The sequence below is a fragment of the Martes martes genome (assembly GCF_963455335.1).
Source record: "Martes martes genome assembly, chromosome: 4".
NCBI lineage: Eukaryota > Metazoa > Chordata > Mammalia > Carnivora > Mustelidae > Martes > Martes martes.
The window spans coordinates 62,214,652-62,231,673 of NC_137891.1; positions in this window are offsets into that span (position 1 = coordinate 62,214,652).

The window sequence follows — 17,022 nt, forward strand, 5'->3', positions numbered from 1 at the left end:
TATTAATATTGAGCTTCCGGGTCTGGAAACTCAAGACAAATCCTGAGAGAGGGACTATATTTTACTTTGGGGACTGGGAGTAGAGTTTGATTTTGTGATGAAAAAGACCTTTTCTCTACTAGTTGCCTTAGGTCCCCAACTGTAATATGGCTATGGCTGTTACCTGGTCTATTCTTCATAAAATAAATTCTTTAAAAATTCGTTCAACCCTGAGCTTCATTAGTCTTGTAACTAAGTGTTCAGACATAAATTAATCTCCCATCTTTTTTGGATTGATTTTCAACCCCCTAGTACCCACTCCTCCCCCATCATGTGACAGAGGCCTGATAATTTGTTTAGCACTGTACAGAATTACTCCTAGGACACAGAAGCTACTTACTCACCTCATCTTGAGCTTTGTAATTGGGGAAGAAAAATTATTATTACCAAACTAAGAAAGACTTAAAAATTGCAGTCGACTAAAAAATAAATGTGTTTTTGTATTGCTCTAGTTTCAAACCCAACTTCATTGGGAGAGATAAGTGGAATCTTTTCAGGTCTGATTAGCCCGTTCATACTAGTATATAGAATGTCAAAAAAGGAGGCCCACTGAAGAGGAAAATGTGCCAAATCCATTATCAGGGGGCTGATGCAAACCTTGGGGGGATATCTGTGCTAACATGCGAGAGAGAAACTCATCTCATGTGCCTAACAGTAGCCAATGTTTGTAAATGAGCATGAGCCCTATGAGATGGTACCCTTGCTCTTGCCATCTGCAGAGATGGAAATCAAAGCTTAAGAGTCAGGAAGTGGTGCAGCCTTCACCTCCAAGGGACAAAGCCAGGTCTGCCCACTCTAGCGACCGACTTCCTAACAGAACAAACCAGTATGCTCAACTATGAATCCTGGTAAGGACATTGCCCTTTTCTGTAAGTTATCCCGATATCAAAGCAAACAATGACCTACTTTTAAATATTCACATGGGACATTTAAGACCAGAATGGGTGTTCCATGGTGACCCTAACTTCTAAGCTGTTATGTCCCATGCCTAGCCATGGTGATATTGACTGCTTAGGAGTTTTCTTCACCCTTTATCCATGGTCCATGGCTTTCAAAGTGGAGCAAATTCAATATGGAACAGATGCCCCATCCAGAGGGAGGCTCCCAGCTGTAGCAGAGTCCTTTGAGAAAGAGCCATAGTGCAGGTGGAAAGGCAGTGACAGATTTTCCTCTGGGGACTCCTCTGCTGGGTTGACCGGGGCTGAGTAATTTATCCTAATGGGAATGTGCCCTGTTGTTTTAGGACTGTTTTAGTTCATGTTAATTAAGTCAGAACAATGGTCTTTTGAAAAAATCCGGGCTCATCCTGTAATTAGGCAGCCTTTCTTTGACTGCTAGTTCATTCTACAATCAAACAGGAAAGCAAGACATCAGGAACTCTGTAATGCCGATTTTTTCACTAGTTGAATCCTTCAAAATAAGTACTTTGTTCTTCCAACTAACATAGTAGCAAAGGAAGGTAATAATGGTTTGGTTTTGTTTGGGGGCTTTTTTGTTTTTGTTTTTGGGGTTTTTTTTGCCCTTTTCGGACAGTCACTCCAAAATGCCCGCATGCCAGATAGCACTTAACGTGGACCAAGCAGGCCGCAAGGTTTGGATCATCCTAATCAGGTTCCAGAGCTCAATTTTTGGTTTGGAAAATGGAATCAATTTACAACATCCTTCTTTAGTAATTCCCTTAAGCTCTCTTGTATTTATTGAAAACATGTATCTCATCTATTTTTTTTTTTAAGTAAGCTTTACATCTAATATGATGCTTGAACTCAAGACCGGAAGATCAAGAATCACATGCTCCGGGGCACCTGAGTAGCTCGGTGGGTTAAAGCCTCTGCCTTCGGCTGAGGCCATGATCCCAGGGTCCTGGAATCGAGCCCCGAATCGGGCTCTCTGCTCAGGGGGGAGCCTGCTTCCACCTCTCTCTCTGCCTACCTTTCTGCCTACTTGTGATCTCTGCCCGTCAAATAAATAAATAAAATCTTAAAAAAAAAAAAAAATCACATGCTCTACCAACTGAGCCAGTCAGATGCCTCTTAAATATGTATTTTAAATATTCTTAAAGATAATTTGAGTCGCTTATAACAATAATTTTAAAAAGACTAAGGCAGGGGCGCCTGGGTGGCTCAGTGGATTAAGCCTCTGCCTTCGGCTCAGGTCATGATCCCAGGGTCCTGGGATCGAGCCCCGCATCGGGCTCTCTGCTCCGTGGAGAGCCTGCTTTCTCTTCTCTCTCTGCCTGCCTCTCTGCCTGCTTGTGATCTCTGTCTGTCAAATAAATAAATAAAATCTTTAAAAAAAAAAATTTAAAAAAAAGTAGGATGAAATTAAAGCTCTGGGCTGATACAATTACACTGGCTGGACATTGCTTGAACATAACACCTATAATACAGATTTTGGAGTTGGACAAACTTGTTTTGTCTGCCATTTCCTCATTTGCATAATGTCGGGCAAGTCATTTCATGTCTAAGATTTAACATTCTCATCCGTGAAATAATGTCATAATTATGTTGTAGGGTGTGATGAGGATTAAATAAAATGAGATGACTTCCATTCTGGGTGATACTTACAAAAGCCATTTCCTTTCTCTTGTCAGTCAGGCAAAGGGAGACAGAATTATGTTGGGTTTTATTGTTGCTATCTATCCTTTCAAGGTTCTCAAGAAGTGTGATTCCTGTATCAGCAGTGTCAATATCACCTGGGGACTTGTTAGGAAGGCGACTTCTCCAGCCCTACCCAGTATCTCCTGAATTAGAGATTCTGGGGGGAGGGGCCCCACGATCCATATTAAAGTTTGAGAAATGTGGCTGTATTGGATTTCTCTAACTAGGCCCTACAGCGTAGCAATAGGTGAAACTGAGTAAGTAGCTGGGTGACTGGGCAAAATCCCAAAAGCTGTCCGTTAGAAGGAACCATTAGAATGCTGACTACAGGCACACTAGAGCTCTTCCTTGGAACAGTGGATATCAACAGAACCCAGTTTTGTCATTTTACAGAACTCCTTCTGCAGCTCGTACTGGATGGATGGAATTTAGAAGCCTTCTATGAGTTAGTTCCTCTGGTTATATTTCTTTTCCCAATCTGAGTCTAAGTCTGATGATAAATATCATCTGTTCAATCATTAGAGGTTTTTAAGTTGTTTTTTGTTTTGTTTTCTTCGGTTTTAATGTATAAATAGGGACATCTGAACCCTGGAAAAATAACTAGGCTCAAAGTAAAGTGGTCTTCCTGATATTGATGGAGCTCTTAATGGGCCCTCGGGGCGTCCTTCTAGGACTGGGGGAAGTTGCTATTTGTAATGAACAAAGCTATCAAAGCAGACAGATGCTCGGGACTTATATGACGCTTGCACTGGGTTCAGCCTCAGGGCCATAAAGTCATGGTACTCTTTGTACCCGAGCAGTGCAGGGCAGGGTAGGCCTGGGAGGAGCTGCCTTCACTACGTGATAGAGATAAGGTCACAAACACTGTCCTAGACCACCGATTATCTGCGAACCTCATTTGGACATCATGGGTTATATAGTATTTCTTTCAAAGATTTTAAGTACTTTGAGAGTTATTTATGACTTCTTAGGGGCAGTAATTATACCCAACTGTGATTTCTTGAACCCTATCCAAAGTTCAGAAGAACAAATTTCTATACTGAATTCTTTCCATAGAACCAGTTAACTAGAACATAGTATCACAGCACTTTTTTTGTTGACTGACATACGTCAAAAGGGAATAACCAAAACCTTTAAGGAAGAAGAGTGTTAAAATAGAGATAAACTACCTCATCGAAAGTCTCTTCATAGAGTATGGCAATCTCATAGAAAACGATAGCTTTCTGGATTACCCTAAGAAGTTATACAAAAGATACAAAGGACATGAAGCTTTCCATTATTGTTGCAAAGAATTCTTTATTTTTTTGCTGACTTAAAGTAACACTGCAGTATTTTGAAATGACATATTTAGCTCTAATCGCAGCAAAAGTAGAGAAGGTGGGATGCGTGGGTGGCTCAGTGGGTTAAAGCCTCTGCCTTCAGCTCAGGTCATGATCCCAGGGTCCTGGGATCGAGCCCTTCATCGGGCTCTCTGTTCAGCAAGGAGCCTGCTTCCCCCTGTCTCTCTGCCTGCTTCTCTGCCTACTTGTGACCTCTGTCTGTCAAATAAATAGATTAAATCTTAAAAAAAAAATAAAGAAGGCTCAGGGAGATTATGTAGTTTTATGTTTCCATACGTTCTCGGGATGAAGTATGCTTTCACTGTCACTTTTTTGTCTTACCTATCTCAAGATTTTTGTAATCTCATATATTAAAAAGTGGGATAAATTGTGTATATCTTCATGTATAAATTCTATCTATACACTCGTGAAATTTTATTTGGATTCATTTCTAGCACGGTACTTTGGGTTGAAAGCAGTTTGCTATCAAGAAAATATGTATCAGGGGCACCTGGGTGGCTCAGTGGGTTAAAGCCTCTGCCTTCAGCTCAGGTCATGATCTCAGGGTCCTGGGATCGAGCCCTGCATCGGGCTTTCTGCTCAGCAAGGAGCCTGCTTCTCCCTCTCTTTCTGCCTGCCTCTCTGCCTACTTATGATCACTCTCTCTCTCTCTCTCTCTCTGTCAAATAAATAAATAAATAAATCTTTAAAAAAAAAAAAAAGAAAAAGAAAATATATATCAGGGACGCCTGGGTGGCTCAGTCCATTAATCAGCTGCCTTCCGCTTGGGTCGTGGTCCTAGGGTTCTGGGATTGAGTCCCACATCGGGCTCCCTGCTAAGTTGGGAGTCTATTTCTCCCTTTGCCCCTCTCTCTTTCTCTCTCATGAATAAATAAATAAAATCTTAAAATATATATATGTAGATATATATCAAAAGCATTGAAATGCCATTCTTGATTTTTACAAATGGTTTAAGAATGCCACGTGCTGGGACGCCTGGGTGGCTCAGTTGGTTAAGCGGCTGCCTTCGGCTCAGGTCATGATCCTGGCGTCCTGGGATCGAGTCCCACATCGGGCTCCTTGCTCCGCAGGGAACCTGCTTCTCCCTCTGCCACTCTGTCTGCCTGTGCTCACTCTCTCTCTCTCTCTCTCTCTCTGACAAATAAATAAATAAAATCTTTAAAAAAAAAAAAAAAGAATGCCACGTGCTCTTGCACTCACTCTCACAGTAGGTCCTAGTCTACATATATCTACAGGCATTCTTTGTAAAATGCTAATAAAAATAACAGGTAAGATTTTAGAACCAAGTATGTGCTCTTTCCTCATTGTTAACCAGTTAGACGCAGCAAGACAACTAAGAAGGCAACACAGTCCACCCACATCCCTTTGAGCTTGTTTTCGACAATAGCAGCATTTTTCCTTGGCAAATCTTTTCTCAACCTCTGACTCTGGAAGACTGGGAGTACCTGAATGAGGGAAGGGGGGCAGGAGACCTCTTGGTGAATTCCACTCTTGTGGATTATCTGATTTAAAGGTGACAGAGCCAAATTCTTCAATTTGATTTTGAAACTCTTCCACTAAAAATGGGCAAGGTGGGGCAGGGAGTCTGCTTCTCCCTCTTCCTCTCCCCACCTGCCACTCTTGCTCTCTCTCTCTTTCTCTCAAATAAATAAGGAAATCTTAAAAGGAAAAGGTGGGGGGGGAGGGGCAAGGTAGCTCCTAAAGTTGTTCCAGTTTCTTCTTTAGAGGAAGGCTGCTCTCCCTGTTTCCCATTTAATTTAAATTTAATTAACTAACATATAATGTATTATTAGTTTCAGTGGTAGAGGTCAGTGATTCATCAGTCTTATATAATACTCAGTGCTCATCACATCCTGTGCTCTACTTAATGTCCCTCACCCAGGTATCCCATCCCCTCATCTCCCCTCCAACAGCCCTTAGTTTGCTCCTATGACTGAGAGTCTCTTATGGATTGTCTTCCTCTCTGGTTTCGTCTTGTTTTATTTTTCCCTCTCTCCCCTATGATCCTCTGTTTTGTTTCTTAAATTCCACACATGAATGAGATCATATGATAATTGTCTTTCTCTGATTGACTTCTTTCACTTAGCATAATACCCTCTAGTTCCATCCACATTGTTGCAAATGGCAATATTTCATTTTGATGGCTGCATAATATTCCACTGTATATATGTACCAAATCTTCTTTATCCATGCTTCTGTCAATAGACATCTAGGCTCTTTCCATAGTTTGACTATTATGGACATTGCTGCTATAAACATTGGGGTGCAGGTGCCCCTTTGGATCACTACATTTGTATCTTTGGAGTAAATACTCAGTAGTACAATTGCTGAGTCATAAGGTAGCTCTATTTTTAACTTCTTGAGGAACCTCCATACTGTTTTCCAGAGTGGCTCTTCTGCTGGCATTCCCACCGACCATGTAAGAGGATTCCCTTTCTCTGCATCCTCGCCAACATCTGTTGTTTCTTGACTTGTTAATTTTCCTCATTCTGACTGGTGTGAGGTGGTATCTCATTGCTTTGATTTGTATTTCCCTGATGCCGAGTGATGTGGAGCATTTTCTCATGTGTCTGTTGGCCATTTTTATGTCTTCTTTGAGAAAGACCTGTTCATGTCTTCTGGCCATTCCCATTCTTAAATACCAAACCCCCTCAGCTACAAATACACCTCTGGACAAGCCCAAGGCAAGTTTATTCCCCTAGCAGGAGGGCCTGAAATTTTCCCAGGTGACTGGAAGCCTAGGGCTGGCAGTCAAGAGCAGGCTTGAGATGGGATTCCAGCCTTTTCCGTTTGCCAGATGGGAAGGCTGCAGGTCCTGGAAGTGCTGAAGACAGTGCACAAATACAAAAACCAGGGCCCCTTTTGGCTGTCCCCAGCTCTGGGAGCTTGCCGGTGAAGTTTGAAAGAAGACCTTTGTGCGTGGCTGCCAGGAACTTTGATACAAATTGCAAAGGCCTCAGAGGCAACTAGCTGGTTCAGTCAGTAGAGCATGCGACTCTTGATCTTGGGGTTGTGAGTTCAACCCCCGTGTTAGGTGTTAGACATTACAAAAAAAATTAATAAACTTTAAAAAAGGAAAGAAAATGAATTGCAAAGGCCTCTCCTGGTTCACTAGTTGCCAAGGTATTTACATGCAATTTTTTTTCCCCAAGGAGTGGCAGGATTTGAGTGAAGAGAAACACAAATGAAGAAATGGGTGTTCAGGGGTGCCTGGGTTACTCAGTCAGTTAAGTGTCTGCCTTCGGCTCAGGTATGATCCCGGGTCCTAGGATCGAGCACCACATTGGGCTCCTTGCTCAGTGGGGAGCTTGCTTCTCCCTCTGGCTTCTGCTCTCCCTGCTTGTGCTCTCTCTCTTTCTCTATCAAAAAAAAAAAAAAAAGAAAGAAAGAAAGAAAGAAAAAGAAAAAAGAAAGAAAAGAGAAGAGAAGAAAAGAAATGGGTGTTCATAATCTGTATCACTTGAATAACAAATACAAAATGTCAAGAGACACTAAAAAATGGGAGTCTGTATGTGAATCATATTAATTGCAGAAACACTTCAGCGCAGAATAGGGGAATTCTGAGAAAGGTAATCCCACAACCAAGGTCGGTCGTCCATGGGTCTATCAGTCTGACTTAAAGACTACTTTCAGATGTAAAATGAGACGGGTGGGTTTGCGGCTACTGATGTCCACTTACTCATCCTGTGCCTGGCCCCTAACTTTCTAATAATAGATGACAAACTCCAAGAACAGATAGCAAAGATCACAAAGACCAAGAATCCATATTTTGAAAGAAATACAACCAGCCATTCATTTATCAAGTTTGATGTTTGGGGCGCCTGGGTAGCTCAGTGGGTTAAAGCCTCTGCTTTCGGCTCAGGACATGATCGCAGGGTCCTGGGATTGAGCCCCACATCGGGCTCTCTGCTCGGCGGGGAGCCTGCTTCCTCCTCTCTCTCTCTCTCTCTGCCTACTTGTGATCTCTCTCTCTCTCTCTCTCTCTCTGTCAAATAAATAAATAAATAAAAATCTTAAAAAAAAAAAAAAAAGTTTGATGTTTTTAACTCCCGAAGAGAAAGAGTTTGTTGGTAGTGAAGGGGTCCGTATCAAGCTAACGCCTGAGTTTCTCTAACTTGCCTAAAGATCCCTAATAGGGATGCTTATTAAACCTCGGTCCCCTGAACCCTCCTCCGAAACACTGACTCCCAGTCCTGGGTGAGGTGAGGATCTAGGAATCTGAAATTTTTATGAACACCCAGATGGTTCTTACCAGAAGTTTGGGAAATGTCTGTCATCTTTAAAAACATTTTGTGCCATTGTTGTAGTATATACTCTGAATAGTAAATGCTGAGGGGCACGGGTGGGGAGGGCAGGAGGGATGCTCCCAACCAGGCATTATTTTTCAAAGTATCTCAGGAAGGCTTTCTGGGTCTCAGAGGCTTTTAAAACTGCCATGTAGGAATGAGAAGTGGCGGGGCCACTGGGTGGCTCAGTGGTTTAAAGCCTCTGCCTTCAGCTCAGGTCATGATCTCAGGGTCCTGGGATCGAGCCAGGTATTGGGCTTTTTGATCAGCAGGGAGCCTGCTTCCCCCTCTCTCTCTGCCTGCCTCTCTGCCTACTTGTGACCTCTGTCTGTCAAATAAATAAACTCTTTTAAAAAGGGAGGGGAGAGGGGCGCCTGGGTGGCTCAGTGGGTTAAAGCCTCTGCCTTCGGCTCAGGTCATGATCCCAGGGTCCTGGGATCGAGCCCCGCATCGGGCTCTCTGCTCAGCGGGGAGCCTGCTTCCTCCTCTCTCTCTCTCTGCCTGCATCTCTGCCTACTTGTGATCTCTGTCTGTCAAGTAAATAAATAAAATCTTTAAAAAAAAAAAAAAAAGGGAGGGGAGGATGAAAAATGAAAAGTGGCATGTTCTCCCAATTGAGCCAGCCAGGTGCCCCTATTTTACCACAACTTTAAAAAAAAAATTTTTTTTAAAGGCACCTTCCTCTCTTAATGTCAGGGTTGTGAGTTCAAGCCCCACATTGGGTGTAGATATTACTTAAAAAATAAAATTTGAGGGTGCCTGGGTAGCTCAGGCAGTTAAGTGTCTGCCTTCAGCTCAGTTTGTGATCCCAGTGTCCTGGGATGGAGCCCTGCATCTGGCTCCCTGCTCAGCGGGAAGCCGGCTTCTCCCTCTCCTTCTGCCTGCAGCTCCCCCTGCTTGTGCTCTCTCTCTGTCAAGTGAATAAATAAAATCTTAAAAAAAAGAAAAAAAGGCTTTTTAAAGAAACTGAGACATTGGCAGATACTACAAATGGACAAACCATCTGAATTCTGGGGTTCTAGAAGTACCATCCACTCCCAAAAGAAAAAAGTACCACCCAGATGGAAGGCCTTTCCTGAACTCCAAATGGCTACTCCCCTGTTATCTCGTCTTTGTTCCTAATCTCTTCCTATGGGATCCCAGCGTTAACTGTAATGTGAGGGCCGGACGCTCCCTCACTCCCGAGAGAAGCTTCACTTTCAGTGTTTACCCCATACCCCCTCTCTAAGTGGCTACCTGTCAGTTTCCATTTCAGCTCTACCTTTCTACTCCCAGGGCTGCTGACCACCAGCTGACATATTACCTATATTGATTGTCTAAGAGCTGTCAAGGTGGAGGGAAAGACTATTCTAAGGCAGCCCCAAGCTCTTAGCTGAGTGGGATCATAAATGCCCCCATTAAAGGTTTCATTCAATAACAATCTTTGCTAAAGTAAATGGACATCAGTCTCCCACCCCCACAACGAATACAGAGCCCATTATCAATGGGCAGAGAGCGCTGAACGGCGGTGGTATCAGTTTCCACGTTTTCAAATGATTCCTTTAATGAAAAGCTGCGTTCTTTTCAGGCCATAAAACACCCAGGAAAAGTCTATTCATTTAGCTATGGTACATATTAGCTTATTTATTTATGGCTAATGCTGCCATCAGCATTCCCTGGATGTGGAGTTAACTCGCTTAATGATTGCTTGATAAACTGCTAAAAAGCAAATATGCTGAAACCGGCTCTCATGCAGGGTGCACTGCCTAGAGCCATCATGCAGAGTGATTTAAGTTGATTTTTTCATTTCAAACACAAATCCACTGGTCTCTACACTCTATGTAAAACTATTCGTCTCCCGTAGAGCATTTTATATTCGCATGCTTATTTGATCCAGAGCTCACAGAAATTTATTTTCCACCAATTTCATAGGAAATAAGCATAGTGCCATAATTTAACCAAATATCTTTAAAGAAAATCTTTAAAAAATAAAATCTTTACCACCAAATTGTGGTCTCTGTTTGTCAAGAATGCCTTCCAGGGGCGCCTGGGTGGCTCAGTGGGTTAAAGCCTCTGCCTTCAGCTCAGGTCAGGATCCCAGGGTTCTGGGATCGAGCCCCACATCGGGCTCTCTGCTCGGCGGGGAGCCTGCTTCCCCCTCTCTCTCTGTCTGCCTCTCTGCCTACTTGTGATCTCTGTCCGTCAAATAAATAAATTAAAAAAAAAAAAAAAAAGATCTTTCCTACAAACCTGACTGCCCACCACACATCCCTGTTTTAGGAATGGTCCCGCCACCTGCCATCCTAGGAACCTGGTTGTCACGGCTGACATGCAGCTCATACAATTCATTTCCAAACCAAGGGCCCATCGTCTCAACCTGGGCCCACAGGGTAGCTATCACATCTACTCCTGCCCTCCTCCAATCATTTGCTTCCTGGCCAGGCCAGAGGCATCTTTTCAAATCACATATCTGTTATCATTTCTTTGCTTGAGCACCTTTAATTAACTTCACATTCATAATTCAAAACCTTTCACCCTGGGGCTTCTGGGTGGTGCAGTGGTTGGCGTCTGACTTTGGCTCAGGTCATAATCTCGGGGTCCTGGGATGAGCCCCCCCGCACTGCCTCTGTTGGGCTCCCTCAGCCAGGAGCCTGCTTCTTCTCCCTCTCCTCTACAGCTCCCCCTGCTCTGCTCGTACTCTCTCTCTTTCTCAACTAAATAAATAAAATCTTTGAAAAAGGGGAAAAACAAAAACAAAAACAAAAACCTTTCACCCTCGCCAGAAGGCCTCCAGTTTCTTTCTGAGACACACTCCTCTTGGAACTCTGAGCTCTGGCCAATGAGCCAAACTGTTCGCTGCCCCAGGGCCTTTACTAATTATATCCCTTCAACCTGGAACATTCCCCACTCTTCTGGAATCTAGCTTTAAATGCCGCCTGCTTGGATTTGGGTCTAGGCTCCACCATTTAACCTGCCGTGTGAACTTTAACTTCTGTAGGCATCAGTTCCCTTATCTGCAAAATGGGGGAAATAAAAGTACTTACCTAAATGAGCTATGATAAGGTTAAGTAAAACCATGTTCTCAACACAGTGCGTGGCATTTAGTACCTGTTCAATAAATGTTAGATACTAAAATCTGTAATTATTTCCTTCTACGTTTCCAGCAGGCATATTGCCCTGGATATAGTAAGTGGCTCAATAAATATTTGTGGAATGAATAAATGAATGGACAAGTGTATGAAAGAAAGACAAGATTTGGCCTTCCCTTTATTGTCATTACTGTGGAACTAAAATATCCCTATGTAAGAGTGACAGCAGCTACCCAGGATATCTGACAGCCCAGGGAGGGAAGACAAGGACACCAAGCAAAAGAACAAACAGGAAAGCACAGCATGTGTGAAGACAAGGAAGGGAAAGACAGTACAGTGATGAGTTTATTATACCTTGTGCTAGCAGACAGCAATGACAGCCCTGAGATCCACCGGAGGACCAGTGAGACGTGGGAGGCAAAGTGGGAACGCATTTACTCAGTCAACAGTATGCAAAGTCCTAGGTGCTAGAGATGCCAAGTACAGTGGGTTCAAGATGCAGTAAAGAAAAAAAAAAAAAAAAGATGCAGTAAAGAAGGTACCCCACTGGGGCGCCTGGGTGGCTCAGTTGGTGAAGCATCTGACTGCTGATTTCAGCTCAGGTCATGATCTCAGGGTCCTGAGATCAGGCTCTGCACTAGGCTTGGAGCCTACTTAAGATTTTCTCTGTCTCTCCCTCTCTCTCCCTCTCCTTCTGCCCCTTCCGTCCCCACTTGTGCCCTCTCTCTCTCTCTCAAAAGAAAAAAAAAAAAAGAAAGTACATTACCCTATAATGCCTCTGGAAAATCCCATATGGCCACCATCTAGCTGCTTCTAGACCTTGTTATTTTCATGCACTCAGTAAGTTCTCAACATCACCAGTAATCAAAGGAAGTGGGCACACTCATTCTACCAGGAACAATATAAAACTGACACAATCCTTTTTTTTAAAAAATAATTTTAAAGATTTTATTTATTTATTTGAGAGAGAGAGAGACAGACAGAGTGAGAGAGCATGAGGGGGGAGGTCAGAGAGAGAAGCAGACTCCCAATGGAGCCGGGAGCCTGGTACAGGACTCGATTCCAGGACTCCAGGATCATGACCTGAGTGGAAGGCAGTCGCTTAACCAACTAAGCCACCCAAGTGCCCCAGCACAACCTTTTAGAAAGCAGTTACACGCTGTGCATCCAAAGCCTGGAGAAGGTCTGTAGTCTGTAACCTGGTAGCTCCAGTTCAAGGAATCCTTTCTACAGACTCAGATGTGCAGAGGTTTGTGAACAAACACATTCTTGACCGCACTGCACCATTGTTAGTAACAAAAATGGATAACAAGGTAAGACATAGCACGACGATAGGATGGGGTACTGGGTGGCTCTTGAAGTTTTTCAAAGACTGTTTGACATTCTTTCTACAAACCAGTGTGACATTGGGAAAAGCTTACAATATAGTGCTAAGCCAAAGAGAGTCCAAACTCTCACTAGCAGTGTATGTCTATACAGAGATTGGTAGATGTAGCTCTTCATTTAAAACAGATAAAAATGACAGTTTTCCAGGCATTAGCCCCTAGGCGGAGGGAAATTACATAGGAAACCCTTCTAACAAGCTTCCTCAGGTCTAACTCGAATTCTTTCAAGACTCTCTCTAAGCAAGAAAGGGATCACACCATCCAGGGCTGGCCTGTCCCTCCACTGGCTTCAGTTTGCTTTTCTGTCAAATGAGGAGATGGGACTCTATTATTATCACTAAGGCTTCTGTGAACAAATAAATATTGCAAGGTAGCCAGCATCTCCGTTAACATCTGCCATTGTCAGGACTTCCTCTTTCTTGGTCCCATTTGGAAAGGCTCCATTGGGGTGCAAAGCTAATAAGCATTTGAATTGGAAAACTCCAGAAATAGCTAGCAGCCTCCAACAGGGGAATTGAGGCAGAAAGAGAAAAGAACAGAATAGGGCGTCCAGTATGTTGGGGGATGGGGTGGGTAACAGGGCAGGTTGTGAAGAATACAATCACCGCTCCTAGGGACCCGCAAGCAGTTGCCTCGGGGTCAGCAGATGGCCGGGACACCCTCTCCTGGCTGCGTCCCGGGGGGCCCAGCGACCGCCCCGGATTCCACCCCCTCCGTGCTCTATGGTCTCGAGTGGGCGTGGGTCTGGTGAGTGTTCTGAGTCGCTAAGACCTTCCCTTCCCGCCGGCATGAGGGGTGAGGGTAAGGGCCGCGGGGGGAGGCGCGGCGCTGCCTCCTCCCTCCTGCAGTGATTGCCCTCGGCAGATTTCGGGGTGAGGGGAGGCCAAAGGTCACCGCGGCGGCGGAGACCTCCGAGGGACTGAGGGGCTGTTTGAAGCCTCTCGGGTCTAACCAGAACTCTAAATCGGAGAGCATTTAATTGGCCTTGTAATTTCCGATCGATTCCCGAAATCAACACTCGGGGCGAGAAGGGCGGAGACGCCACGACCCCGGCCCGCGGCCCACCCCACCCCCCCGAAGAAGGCGGGGGTCCCGCCGGCCCCCACCCCTCGCTCTCTCGGCCCCGGCTTCTAGCGCACCTTGGAAGCGTGGGCTCCCCGCACGTGGCGGGGCCCGGGGCAGGGGGGAGGGGGACGCGGAGGGTATGCGAGCGAACACCCTTCTTCCCCACCGACAGCGCGAGGAGGCAAGAGGGAGAGAGGATTCCCAGAGGAGCAGAGACGAAATTCTAAAATAACTCTTTTCCTTCTTGCCCTTAGGGAAAGTTGATGCTTAACATCCGGCCACCTAGAGATCATTATCTTCCAGTCTCTGCCCATTCAAATTATGTCGATACGTCTTCTTTATTAAACAGAAATGATTTTGTAAACTGTCCCCCCCTTACTACGTAGTGAGCGTTTTCTGTTTCTCATTAAGTATTCTTCCATAAAACGACTTTAAATGTGCGCATTAAATTCCACTAGAAGGATGTCCTATGATTTAGAATCAATGGCGTACCGTTGGCTATTTAGGTAGCTTCCAATTTTTCAATATTACGAGGAGCTGTGCTAAACATCTGTGTAGATAAATATTTGCCTGCATCCCGGAGTGTTCCTCATTCGAATCGATTTCTAGACACAAACTAATGGGACCAAACGTAGGGAAGGAATGGGAAGAGTTAAGGTGGGCCCAGGTGTGCTGGTGGCCGACAGCACCGCGGAGAGACTGAGGCAGTGGCTGAGCCCTCCACAGTGGCTATTGTTATTTCTTCCTGACTTACCCTCTGGCTTTCTCCCCTCCCCCCTTAATTATTATTCAGAGCTTTCTTGGAGAAAGCAGGGCCCTGATTTCACCGGGACTGCCCGAGGTTTCCCAGGTAGGGAGGACTGCCCTCGCCTAGAGGGTCCTCATCCGGAGTGCCGGCGGGAGTGCTGGAGGGGATAGAGGCACACACAGGGTCCAGATCCAGTTTGTGGATGGATGTCCCTCCCAGGTGACATCCAGGGCCCGGCACATCCCTCCCCCCGCCCCGTGCGTGGGCGTGGCGGGCGGGGGTGTCCGTGACAATGGCCAGGACGACTGGTGACCCTCCTCTGAGCTGCTGTCCATGGGACCCCACAGTCTTCCCCTTCCCCCTTTTTCCTCTCCCTCCCTAATCCTGCACCTTCGGACCTCCTCCACCCCTCCACCCTCGGCTGCCGCAGCCCCCACGCCCGGGTGAGTGGTAAGCCCCGCCGCCACCAAGTCTGGCCTCGAGCTAGAGAGCGCGCGGAAGAGCGCAGCGGCAGAGAGAGCCCTGCAGCGGGAGAGAATTGAGGCAGGGACTCGCGCCCTCCCTCCCAAGCCCGCGCCAGCCCCAGGAGAAGCCCGGGGCTGGAGCTCCTCCTAGACCCGCCCCAGACTGAACCCCGGCCCACCCAGCTCACCGCCCTAAACCGGGAGGCTGGGCGGGCTCGCGTCTGACTTTTCGAAGCCGCCCAGGTTGCTGCTAGAGACCGGGCAATTGAGGACAGGGTCTAACTCGGGGCTGTCTACCTGCGCGCCCAAATGGGGCGGACTGGTGTCTCTTGGTGACCTTTTTCTTTTTAGTGGCACGTGTCCCGAACCTCAGAAAGAGCTTCTTGGTGGGGGCGGGGCTGAAGCAAGACCTCAAAGGGCAGGCAGCCTTTTCCCTCCGTCCTTACCTTCTCGTTTTGAGAGCTGGTCAGGGAGTGAAGGGCTGAAGCCTTGAGTGCAAGCTTGGGGCAGACCACGCACCTAACATTTTGTGAGTGTTTCCATTATTCACTCTCCCGAAGGCTGACGCTTTGAATGCCCTTCACTGCTGTGTATACTTCTTGAATGCAAGGGCCTACCTCTTACACTTCTTAAGTTGTTCCTTGATAGATGAATAGGCATATGATACGTACTTTCATATACTGAACATATATTTTTAATATATAACCCACCTGTCTGTATACAACCCTTCGGGCAAGAGCTAAAGCTCAGTGCAAAACAGCAATCAGGTGCACGAAGATAGGCAGCCTCTCCTGCTTCCTGCCTGTGAACCATAGTTAATGGGAATGTCCTCTGACGAGGGTGGGCATGGAGACCTGTGCGTGGATCATTTTCTCTACCTGGGTCACCGTTTCCCTAGCTAAATTCCACATCCTTATGTTTCCACATCCTATCTGTCTCTGATCATCTCCAGCCCACTGAAAGTGGAGGAGTATGAATCGTGAGAGGTATACAGTGTTTACTTCTGGGTGTAAAAGTAAGCATGAGGGGCGCCTGAATGGCTCAGTGGGTTAAAGCCTCTGCCTTTGGCTCAGGTCATGATCTCAGGGTCCTGGAATCAAGCCCCACATCAGGTTCTCTGCCTGGCAGGGAGCCTGCTTCCCCCTCTCTCTCTGCCTGCCTCTCTACCTACTTGTGATCTCTGTCTGTCAAATAAATAAAAAATCTTAAAAAAAAAAAAAAAGTAAGCATGAACGTGAAATATGCACCCAATGTACCCCTAGTGAGTTACAGTGAACCAGAAGGGTTGGACACAATGAAATTGGAATGAAGGGAAAGCTTTATGGAAGGCGAACCTTGGGAACAGAAGGTTCAGAGAAATGGAGGGACCACATTCAAGAAGAGGGATGAAGTCTCATTAGACTGTCATACTAGAAAGATTGACTCAAGCTGTGGGAAATCATAAAAGAAGTCAAGCAGTTTGAAAAATCTAAAGGTTTATTTTGTCCTCGTTGTTGTATTTCTGGGAGCAAGTGTGATAAAAACAGTAAGATTGGTTAAGTCTGTAAGCTTGCACAAAAATGTAAATTAGGAAAAAAGTGTCGACTTTATTTTGCTTGCTTGGTTTGGAAAGTTCAGGGGTAACATTGCAGTTTGAACCCAGATGCTTATATCCACTCCCTCATAAAACTCTACTGAAACGATACTAAAAGGCTAAAAAGGGCACCTGGGTGGCTCAGTGGGTTGAGCCTCTGCCTTCGGTTCAGGGCATGATCTCAGGGTCCTGGGATTGAGCCCCACATCGGGCTCTCTGCTCAGCAGGGAGCCTGCTTCTCCCCCTCTGTGCCTGCCTTTCTGTCTACTTGTGATCTCTCTCTCTGTCAAATAAACAAATAAAATCTTAAAAAAAAAAAGACTAAAAAAGGGGAGCTGAAAAAGTATAAGGACAAAGGGAAAATAAATAACAGAGGATGAGATATTCCGACAAAATTTTGGAAGCTGGAAAGCAGATGGTCAAGTGTTAGCCAAAGCCTACCTGAGAGAGCTGATTC